Source organism: Heterodontus francisci, unplaced genomic scaffold (genome assembly GCF_036365525.1).
Source record: "Heterodontus francisci isolate sHetFra1 unplaced genomic scaffold, sHetFra1.hap1 HAP1_SCAFFOLD_43, whole genome shotgun sequence".
Lineage (NCBI taxonomy): Eukaryota > Metazoa > Chordata > Chondrichthyes > Heterodontiformes > Heterodontidae > Heterodontus > Heterodontus francisci.
The window spans coordinates 4,704,793-4,716,018 of record NW_027141852.1 but is presented as its reverse complement, the minus strand read 5'-3'; the positions used below and the strand labels follow the sequence as shown (position 1 = coordinate 4,716,018).

The following is an 11,226-nucleotide window of genomic DNA, read 5'->3' as shown; positions in this document are numbered from 1 at the left end:
ATTACCATCAAGCCAAGGGAGCAATAGTGGTTCAATGAAGTGTGCAGGAGGGCATGTCAGGAGCAGCACCAAGCAGACCTAAAATGAGGTGTCAACCTGGTGAAGTTACAACACAGGATTACTTGCATGTCACATAGCGGAAGCAGCATGCAATAGACAGAGCTAAGCAATCTCACAATCAACAGATCAGATCAAAGCTCTGCAGTCCTGCCAGATCCAGTCCTGAATGGTGGTGGATAATTAAACAATTAACAGGAGTCACAGAGAGTCATAAAGTCGTACAGCACAGAACCAGGCCCTTCGGCCCACCGCGTCCATGCCGACCATAATGCCTATCTATACTAATCCGACCCGCCTGCATTTATTCCATATCCCTCCATGCCTTGCTCATTCAAGTCCCTGTCCAGATGCCTTTTAAATGTGACGACTGTTCCTGCCTCCACCAGACAGCTCATTCTAGATACCCACTATTCTTTCTGTGAAAAATGTACCCCTTTGACCCCCTTTAAACCTCCTCCCTCTTAGCTTAAATCTATGCCCTCTAGTTTTAGTCACCCCTGCCATGGGAAACAGAGTCTGGCTATCTACACTATCTATGCCTCTCATAAAGCATGACGTAGGAGTGAAGAACGAGTGACCAAGAGGAGGAAAGTGGCACGGCATAGAGCTAATGGCTGGAGTGGGGGTTGGGGGGCTGGGAGCGAGTGGCAGGAGAACTGGGTGACACGCACAGGGAACAATCGGCCAGGGGAGCAGCGAGGTGGAGAGCGAGCAGCTGAGGAGAAGAAGCGTCAAGGCCGAGTGGGGAGAGCTCCAACCTCAAAGTCTCCCATTCAGCGGCTTCCTTCAGCTGAGTGAGAGGCTGGATACCCGATGACGCTTTAGCGTGCATGTGCGAAGATGGACCAGGCGCTGATTTGCGATGATGTTGGTGCTGAGCCATGACATCATCCTGTGCATGTGCCACTTAACCCTGGCAAGATGTAGCTGTGCCTATGCATAGCTTGCCGCTCTCTGATGATGTCAGCAGGCCGCTCCGTTGATAGGAATCACATTGTGTCAGCAGTGCCCACAAACCAGGAAAGAATAAAAAAGAGATTTACCACAATGGTAGCAGGGTGAGGGATTTCAGTTATGTGGAGAGATTGGAGAAGCTGGGGTTGTTCTCCTTGCAGCAGAGAAAATTCCGAAAAGATTTGACACATTTGTTCAAAATCATGAAGGTTTTCAATAGTTTAAATAAGGAGAAACTGTTTCCAGTGGTAAAAGGGTCAGTAAGCAGAGGACACAGATATCAGGTGATTGGCAGAAGAACCAGAGGTGACATGAAGAACCATTTTTTACACTGCAATGTGTTGTGATAAAGAAAGAAAAGACTTGCATTTATATAGCACCTTTCCTGACCACTGGATATATCAAAGCACTTTGTAAACAATGAAATACTTTTGAAGTGAAATCAATGTTGTAATGTCAGAAATGCAGCAGCTAATACCCACAAACAGCAATGTGATAATGACCAACTGATCTGATTGAGGGGCAAATATTGATCACAACACCAGGGAGAATTGCTCTTCACTTGTTTGAAATTGCAGCATGGGATCTTTTACATTCACCCAAACATGCAGACCAGGTCTTGGTTTAACATCACACCTGAAAGGCAGCACCTTCAACACCCTCAGTGCTGCACTGGAGTGTCAGCTGTGAAATCTGAACCCAGAAGCTTGTGATTTCGAGGTGAGTGTGACCAAATGAGCCACAGCTTTTACCTGAGTCTCAATCCTTCGACCAACAGTTTCTCTCTATCGAATCTGTCACGACCCCACATGATTGTGAACACCTCTATCAAATCTTCTCTCTAAGGAGAACAACCCCAGCTTCTCCAATCTATCCACATAACTGAAATCCTAACCACACGTTGCAGAAAGGAATTTTTCCTCATGTTCCTTCTGGTTTTGTGAGTCACTTTAAATCTGTAACCTTCGGTTACTGACCGTTCAGCAGTTAGAAACAGTTCCTCAGTATTTACTCTACCTCAAACCTTCAAGGAAGCTCTGCAAAGTAACTGAAAATCAAGTTGTCAGAAGTGGGATTTAAACACATGCCTCCAGTGAAAGCTGCAACCTGAACAGAGAAGCTGAAACCGCTCAGTCACCTCAACTGTTCAGAACCTTTTTGACCTCGTCATCACTTCTGTAATTTGAAAGGTTCACTCAGTTCAGGAACTTGTTCAATGTTGCTGGAATGCTCAGTGACTGGGATATTAACTCCCCCGGGTTATCCTGAGCTTGTTCTCGGTGTTTGGGGATGTTTGTCCTGGGCTGTGGAATCTTGCATCCCTGTAATGGACATTAACCCACTGATTGAATCTGTATTCACTGCTTTCCGCTGGTGCTGGGTATTTGCAGAGTGTGGGGCTGGAATGTTGCTGCTTGTCCCGGCCTCACTCACTCTGGGAAAGAGTGAATAATTGATGCGTCTGTTTCTGTATCTGAAATGTGACTTCGATCTGCTGTTATTAACCGAGGCAGCGTTGCAGAAGGATACGTTAATAATCTCTCACTAATCAACTGCAAACAGTCAGAATGTGTAACTTTGAGCAGCGCTTTCTGCACCGTCAGGGCTGGAAAGTTGAGGGAGGGAGAGACACTGTCAGTATCTGAGTGTACACAGCACTGTACAGAGAAAGAGCCAATATACCGGGGCTGAGACACAGTGTATCTTTTCACATTTAGTCACAATAATATCCGGAGTCAGGAACTGAAAAGGATGAAAAACCGAATAATAAGAGCAAAAGTAAGAAAACTAAGCAATTATAGATTAGCTGATGAGCATTCTCTGTGTTACCTGATAGTCTACTGTTTTATTTTCAATGCTCTCTCCACTGTGGCCAGGGAATGATTTCTTCTCAAGGGCTGAATATTCACAAAGCTTCTTGGAATTTAAAATCTTTCAAAATTAATTCCATGGAGCTAATGGGGAAAAGTCAAATAACTGCATCTATTATAGGAGAGCTGGTTGGTGATGACGTGGATGTGTCTGCAGTGTGCAGGACCAGACTGTTTCTATAGATTCACAATGAATGTTCCACCCTTTATTTGGAACAGTAAAACTGATCGTGGACAATGGCTATTCTGGTTGCAGCAACCTGAAGATTTAACTCATTGACACCCTGCTTTCGGGTAATCTAGAAAGCACAACACCCAGCTCTGTCAGTTAGTGTGCTTGTTTGTTAACCCACAATTTGTTGGTTCAAGCACTTAAAAGGATGAGGCTTTATTAACTTAAACTCTTCCACATCTGCTGTATTACTCTTGCTTTTGATTCTTCAAAGATAAGTTTAGTCAAGTCTTTCATTGTGAAATCCATGCTGACTGTGTTTCATTATATTTTCATTTTCATATGTATTTTCTACTTTTGGGGATTACAGGATATTGTCATTTTTTATTGATTTTATTTTTATTTATTGCATTTATTGCCCATCCCTGATTCCCTCGAGAAGGTAGTGGTGAGCTGCCTTCTTGAACCACTGCAGTCGATGTGGTGCTGTTAGGAAGGGAGTTCCAGGATTTTGACCCAGCCACAATGACGGAACGGTGATATAGTTCCAATTCCAGGATGGTGTGTGGCTCAGAGGGGAACTTGCAGGTGATGGTGTTCCCATGCATCTGCTGCCCTTGTCCTTCTAGGTAGTAGAAGTCACGGGTTTGGAAGGTGCTGTGTAAGGAGGCTTGCTGCCTTGCTGCAGTGCATCTTGTGGATGGTGCACACTGCTACCACTGTGCGTTGGTGATGGAGAGAGTGAATATAGTGAATGAGGTGCCAATCAAGTGGGCTGCTTTGTCCTGGATGACGTTGAGCTTCTTGAGTGTTGTTGGAGCTGCACCTATCCAGGCAATGGAGAGTATTGCATCACACTCCTGACTTGTGCCTTGTAGATAGGGGACAGGCTTTGGGGAGTCAGGAGGTGAGTTACTCGCCGCAGGATTCCTAGTGTCTGACCTGCTCTTGTAGCCATGATATTTATATGACTACTGCAGTTCAGTTTCTGGTCAATGGTAACCCCCAGGATGTTGATAGTGGGGGATTCAGCAATCGTAATGCTGTTGAATGTCAAGGGGAGAGGGTTAGATTCTCTCTTGTTTCAGAAGGTCATTGCCTGGGACTTGCGTGACTCGAATGTGAAATATCCTTATTGTAGGGTATTGTATTGTACTGTACAGTGACTACACTTGGAAAGTACTTCATTGGCTGTAAAAGGCTTTACAAAGTCCTGTGGTCGTGAAATGCATGTGTTGCTTTTTCCATTGTTATCAATGTCATTGTGATCAAAAGATAGGTTTCGTGAGCACAAGGTTTAAATCAATGTTGATTCAAATAATGTAAAAGCATCTATATTCTTGCACTATACTTAATAATCACCATCTTCCTTTCCTTACAGAGTACAATGTTTTTGACCCTGAAATTGATTCCACAATCTCAGTCCCTCAGACAATTTCAGCCCAGTTCTGATGAAAGATCACAGATCTGAAACGTTAACTCTGTTTCTCTCTCCACAGATGCTGCCAGACCTGCTGAGTATTTCCATCATTTTCAAGAGTCTCGATTTAATGAATAGGAAACTTGTTTCAGATCAGATTGGGAGACAGTGTGAAACCACTCCATTGTACTCATGTCTGAGATTCTGCGGACAGTTGGCTGTTAGTGGAAGACATCATCAATTAAATGTACCTAGCAACAGCTCAGACCAATTATTATTTTACAAGGTGGTGTGATGGCCATCCAGGGGTTAAAAGTAGGGATCTTGAAAGCTTTCAATGTGCAGGAACACTAGAAGAGCTCAGGGGTAAAGGCTCAGATCATCAACCAAGTTCTCCACCTGATGAGGGATCTAGGCTGGACAAAGAGGACCGTGACACTCAGAGACCAAGCTCGACCAGTCCACACACCTGCTAGAGCTGTAAAGTTATATTCCCCAAGTTTGTTCAAGATAATTTTACTTCCAATTATTAAGTACTATTTTACTCTCAATAAAAGTTCTGGACTTATTAATCAAGTATCCTGTTGATTTAATTGGTTAAAGTCATGCCCAAAGAGATTGTCCACAATAGACTTTCCAGAACTGAAAGATAAGTCTGCAAGGATTGCAAATTTTACAGCCCTGTTTAAAAAGAGAGATAAACCCAGGAACTACAGACCAGTTCGTCTAATGTCAGTGGTGGGGAAACTTTTAGAGACAATTATCCAGGAGAAAATTAACTGGCACTTGGTAGAACATGGGCTAATAAATGACAGCCAGTACAGATTGGTTAACAGAAGATTGTGTATGAATTAATTAATGAATTAATTTCTTTGATGTAGTTTCAGAGAGAGTTGACCAGGGTGGTGAGGTTGATGGTGTGTGTCTGCACTTCAAAATTGTGTTTGAAAAAGTACCATAAAATAGACTTGTTAACAAAATTTGAACAGATGGGATTAAAGAGGCAGTGGCAGCGTGGATACAAAATTGGCTGAGAGACGGAAAGCATAAAGTAGGCTGAATGCTTGTTTTTCAGAATGGAGGGACTAATCCAGTAATGTCACAGTTGTTGCAGTGTGTGCAGTGTCTGACCCTGAGCTGTCCTAGGGAGGGGGCTGTTTGTGATTTTCCTGTGGGGTATATTATCTTCAGGGTATCTCTCTGAGCTGTCACAGGGTTGGGACAGTGTGTGATATCCTTGTGCATGTCATGCAGGCCCACTGGCGTGTGGTTCCATCCTGATGCCAAGAAACAGAGCCCCATCTATGGGCAAAAAGTCTCACTTCCCTGTGGGTGTCTTGAGAGAGAAGAAGGCTCAGGGAGTAAACCTGGACAGTAAATCCGGAGTGGAGTCCCATACCTGTTACTTATCAGGTAGTTTTCCAGCAACTCCTACAGCAGAGCTGGTACCAAATAGTACTGTTTTTTTCCTTTCCTTTGGACAATACTAGCAATGCTGAGAGGGGGTCCTGATGCTCAGTGTCTCCATACTATTTTCCCAGGCCTGTGCCCTGGAGAGGACACTCCAGCTTCATGGTTAAACATTAGCAAAACATGGGAAGAAACAGTTACCGATTATAAGCTCTCACTCAATTGGTGTAGAGTATGAGCACCAGGGGCTACTTTTGACAGTGGGAGAGATCATCGCGTCTCAATGGATAACTACCATCTACTCCAAGCTGTGCAGCCCCCAGTCAGTTAGGTGCTGTCCTGCCACGACCTACTTGCTTCAATGGGTGCTTGCAGCTTCGAGAGATATCTCTCAACTGGCGGATTGATAATCTATGCACCAGGCAAGACAAACTCAACAAAGAAGACACCAGTGCTTCGCATCACAAGCTGGAATGTAAGCACCATGTGTCCTGGCCTTACCGACAACCTTCTGCAGGTTGATAGCACACACAAGACAGCTGTGATTGACAAGGAACTCACAAGGCTCAATGTGGACATTGCTGTGCTGCAAGAAACTAGACTCATTCAAAGTGGATCCCTCAAAGAGAAACACTACACCTTCTTCTGGCAGGGGAAAGCCCAAGAGGCAACTCGTGAGCATGGAGTGGGTTTCACAGTAAATAACATGCTACTTGTGATGAGTGAACCACCCACAGTAGGCTCAGAGAGACTTCTTACCCTTCACTTGTCAACAAACGCGGGCCCAGTTAATCGCATGTGCATCTATGTGCCGACACTCACCTCCACCCCAGATGTCAAGGATCAATTCTATGAGACACTTGACACTGCCATCAGTAGAATTCCCAGCACCGAGGGACTGTATCTTCTAGGGGATTTCGACGCAAGCTTGGGTACTGACTACAGCTTGGCCAACGAGCATAGGGCACCAGGGGATTAGCAAGATGAACGAAAATGGACAGAGGTTTCTGGAGCTATGCTGTCACCATGGACTCTGTGTGACGAACAGCTATTTCCAGGTCAAGCTGTGCCACAAGGTGTCCTGGAGACATCCGAGATCATGCCACTGGCACCAGCTAGACCTTATCATCACCAGACGTACCACCCTCAGCAGTATCCTCATCACACGCAGCTATCATAGCGCTGACTGAGACACTGACCACTCCCTGGTGTGTAACAAGGTCAGGCTTCAGCTAAGAAAGCTTCACCCATCCAAGAAGAAAGGTCGTTCTCGGATCAACACTAGCCGAACCACTGATCCAGAAAGGACCCAGGAGTTCCTCAACATCCTCGATCAGGCTCTTTCAGAAAACGCCCAAGGCCTCAGTGTGGTATCAAAGTGGAATCATCTGCACGCCACCATCTATAACTCTGCACTCGCTGTGTATGGGAAAAGAGATGGGAGGAATGCTGACTGGTTTGAGGCTTATTGGACTGAAATGGAGTCAGTTACTGCAACTAAGAAGAGAGTCCTCATGAACTGCAAACAAGTCTCCAGCAAACAAACTCTAGATGCTCTCAGAGCTGCCAGAAACAAGTCTCTGCAGACTGCTCGGCACTGCACCAATCAATACTGGTTAAAACTCTGCAACAGCATACAAACTGCCACTGAATCTGGGGGATGCTAGAGGGACATATGAAGGAGTTCAACACACCAAGGTTACTTAGACAGCACCTTCCATACCCGCAACCTCTACCAACTAGAAGGACAAGGGCAGCAAATTCATGGGAACACCACCACCTGCAAGTTCCCCTCCAAGCCACACACTATCGTGACTTGGAACTATATCGCCTTTCCTTCACTGTTGCTGGGTCAAAATCCTGGAACTCCCTTCCTAACAGCACTGTGGGTGTACCTACCTCACACAGACTGCAGCGGTTCAAGAAGGCAGCTCACCACCACCTTCTCATGGGAAATGAGGGATGGGCAATAAATGCTGGCTTAGCCAGTGATGATCACATCACATGAATGAATAAAAAAAAAATTATGAAAGCAATGGGAGCAGCAGTAACTAAATCAACACCTTTGAAGACAAAGACAGGGGTGATCATCACTGAACCTAACAAGCAGATGGAAAGGTGAGTGGAGCATTACCTTGAACTCTACATAACGGAGAACATTGTCATTGAAGTAGCTCTCAGCACCATTCCAGACTTCCCTGTCATGGAGGAGCTGGACAGCGACACCACCACAGAGCTCAACAACGCCATTGACCGTCTTGCCAGTGGTAAAGCCCTGGGAAATGATGATATTCCACCTGGAATCATCAAAAGTGGAAAAGCAGCTCTGCTGCAGCATCCCCATGAACTTCTGTGTCTCTGTTGGAAGGGGAGATCTGCGCCTCTCAACATGCGTGATGCAAACATTGTCACCTTTTGCAACAATAAAGGTGATCGCTTTGACTGCAGCAATTAGCGAGGCATCTGCTTGCTAAGTATTGTGGGGAAGGTCTTTGCTCGCATTGCTCTGACCAGATTGCAGACCCTGACATCACATCTATCTTGAGTCTCAGTGCAGATTCGGAGCTGGTAGATCGACAGTCGACATGATTTTCACACTTCGGCAGTTGCAGGAGAAGTACTGTGAACAGTACAGACCACTCTACATTGTCTTTATAGACATCACCAAGGCCTTCGATCTTGTTTGCAGAGACGGACTCTTCAAACTGCTGTGGAAACTAGGCTGCCCTCCTGAACTCTTGGGCGTCATCTCTTCTTTCCACGAGAACATGCACAGTTCCGTCAGTTACAATGGAGCAACATCAGACACATTCACGATCAGCAGTGGGGTAAAACAGGGCTGTGTCCTGGTGCAAACTCTCTTCGGAACGTAGGAGGAGGCAGTTTACCCTGTCGAGCCTGATCTGTCATTCAATTACATCCTTGATGATCATCTACCTCAACACCACTTTCCCGCGCTCTCCCCAAATCCCTTGATGTCATGAGTATCAAGATTTTTTATCAATTTCTGTCCTGAACATGCTCAATGATTGAACTTTCACAAACCCCTGAGGTAGAGAATTCCAAAGATTCACCACCCTCTGAGTGAAGAAATTCCACCCTATCTCAGTTTTAAATGGCCTTTTAAATGAAACTTTAAGGAATACAAGCCCAGTTTCCTCATAAGACAATCCCACCATCCCAGGGATTAGTCTGGTGACCCTCCGTTGCACTCCCTCTGTGGCAAGTATATCCTTCCTTAGATAAGGAAACCAAAACTGTGCACAATACTCCAGCACGATCTCACCAAGGATCTATACAATTGCAGCAAGACATCTTTATTCCGGTACTCATGACCCCTCGTGTTAAGGCCAACATACCATTTGCCTTCCTAATTGATTGCTGCACCTGCATGCGAGCTTTTCGTGTCTCATGAACAAGGACACCCAGGTCCCTTTGGACATCAACACTTCCCAACCTCTCACCATTTAAGAAATATTCTGTCTTTCTGTTTATTCGACCAAAGTGGATAACTTCACACTTATTCACATTATATTCCATCTGTCATTTCATTCACTTATCCTGTCCAAGTCCCCTGGAAGCCTCCTTGTAACCTCCTCACAGCTCACATCCTTTACAATTGGCATATTCTTCTCCATGCTGCTATTTTAAACTTTCAGTGACTCAGATGGGGGTGTCCAGCTGCATACCAGAGCTGATGACAAGCTGTTCATCTTGGCAAGACTGCGCACCAAGACCAAAATGAGTCAGTTCTTGGTCTGTGAGTTGCTGTTTGCTGATGACGCTGTGCTGACATCCCATAATGAAGTTCATTAACAGCAGCTTGTATATCGGTTCTCCCTGGCCTGCAAGGAGTTTGGACTGACGATCAGCAGCAGGAAGATCAAAGTTATGGGCCAGGACGTAGAGACTCCACCTTCCATCAACATCGACAGCCTCACTTTGGAGGTTGTCAACAGCTTCACAGACCTTCGATCAACAATCACCAGCAATCTGTCCCTTGATACTGAAATCAGCACCAGGATTGTCAATGCTGCAGCTGTCATGTCAAAGTTGAGAAGACGAGTGTGAACCGACACCAAACTGATCGAAAATACAAAACTCCACATGTACCAGGCTTGTGTTCTCAGCACCCTCCTTGAGAGTAGAGAAGCATCAACAACTTATGCAAGCCAAGAAAAGCAGCTGAACAGCTTCCACCTCCGCTGTCTCAGATGGATATTGGGCATCTCCTGGCAGGACAGAGTGCCGAATGCAGAAGTACACCAGCGTGCAGGGATCTGCAGCATGTTTGCCCTCTTGAGTCAGCGGTGACTCTGTTGACTGGGTCATGTGTGCTGAATGGATGACGGTCGCTTTGCCAAAGACATGCTCTTTGGTGAGCTTGCTATCAGCACGAGACCAACAGGTCACCCACGTCTGTGATGCAAGGACATCTGCAAAGCGAGATCTCAAGCTGACTGGGATTGGAGTCGATGCATGGGAAGTCCTTCCTGCTGACTGGAATTCCTGGAGAAAGGCATTCAGGAAGACCATGGGAAAAGCAGAGGACAAAAGAAATGACCAGATGGTGGGAAAGAGAGCTCAGAGGAAGGAAAAATTATCAGTCGACCTCGGGCCAATGATATTCATCTGTACCAGCTGTGGAAGGGATCGTCACTCACGAGTCGTCCTTTACAGCCACAACAAACGATGTTTCACACAGAAGTGACGTACACCCCGGGTGTAGCCCATCGTCTTCCGAGACGGACGGTTGCCTATTACAATTACAACTACAGCTACAACTACAAGAGCGAGTCAGAGGCTGGGAACTCTGCCGTGACGAACTCAGCTCTTGACTCGCCAAAGTCTGCCCACTATCTGCAAGGTCTTCCTCTGATTTCAATTGCACGCACATTTGCAATCTGGCTCTGTAGCTCAGTTGGTTAAAGCACCTGTCCAATAAACAGGAGATCTTGGGTTCAACTCCCAACAGAACCTTATTTCACAGTAACAACATGCTTGAAAAGTTTCATTATCAACACTGACATCTGTGTCTTGTGAGCTTTAATTCAAAATACATGATGAATTTCAATCACATCCGAGAACAGCCTTTGTGAAGGATATGAGTTTGGAATGGCTGTTCCTCCTTGTACAGAACTTCAGTGCTGATACATCAAAGGTAACTTATTTGACAGAAATTTGTTCACAGTCACATTCAACCTGGAAAACAGCTTGATATTAATCTCACTGAAGGAGAGTGTTTGTGTCATTTTGTGTTGCTTTTAACCGAGACTGGGACATGACGCAAGTGGGAGGGTTCATCTGAGGTTTGGAATATTTGTCAGTCAGGAACAAGA

The 11,226-nt window shown here is 45.4% G+C and overlaps 1 non-coding gene across 1 annotated transcript; it reads left to right on the top strand.

Moving 5' to 3' along the window:
• Positions 1-10,793: 10,793 nt before the first annotated feature.
• trnai-aau (transfer RNA isoleucine (anticodon AAU)) lies at positions 10,794-10,867 on the top strand. Its single transcript has one exon. It is a non-coding gene; the product is annotated as a tRNA-Ile (tRNA).
• Positions 10,868-11,226: the final 359 nt, after the last annotated feature.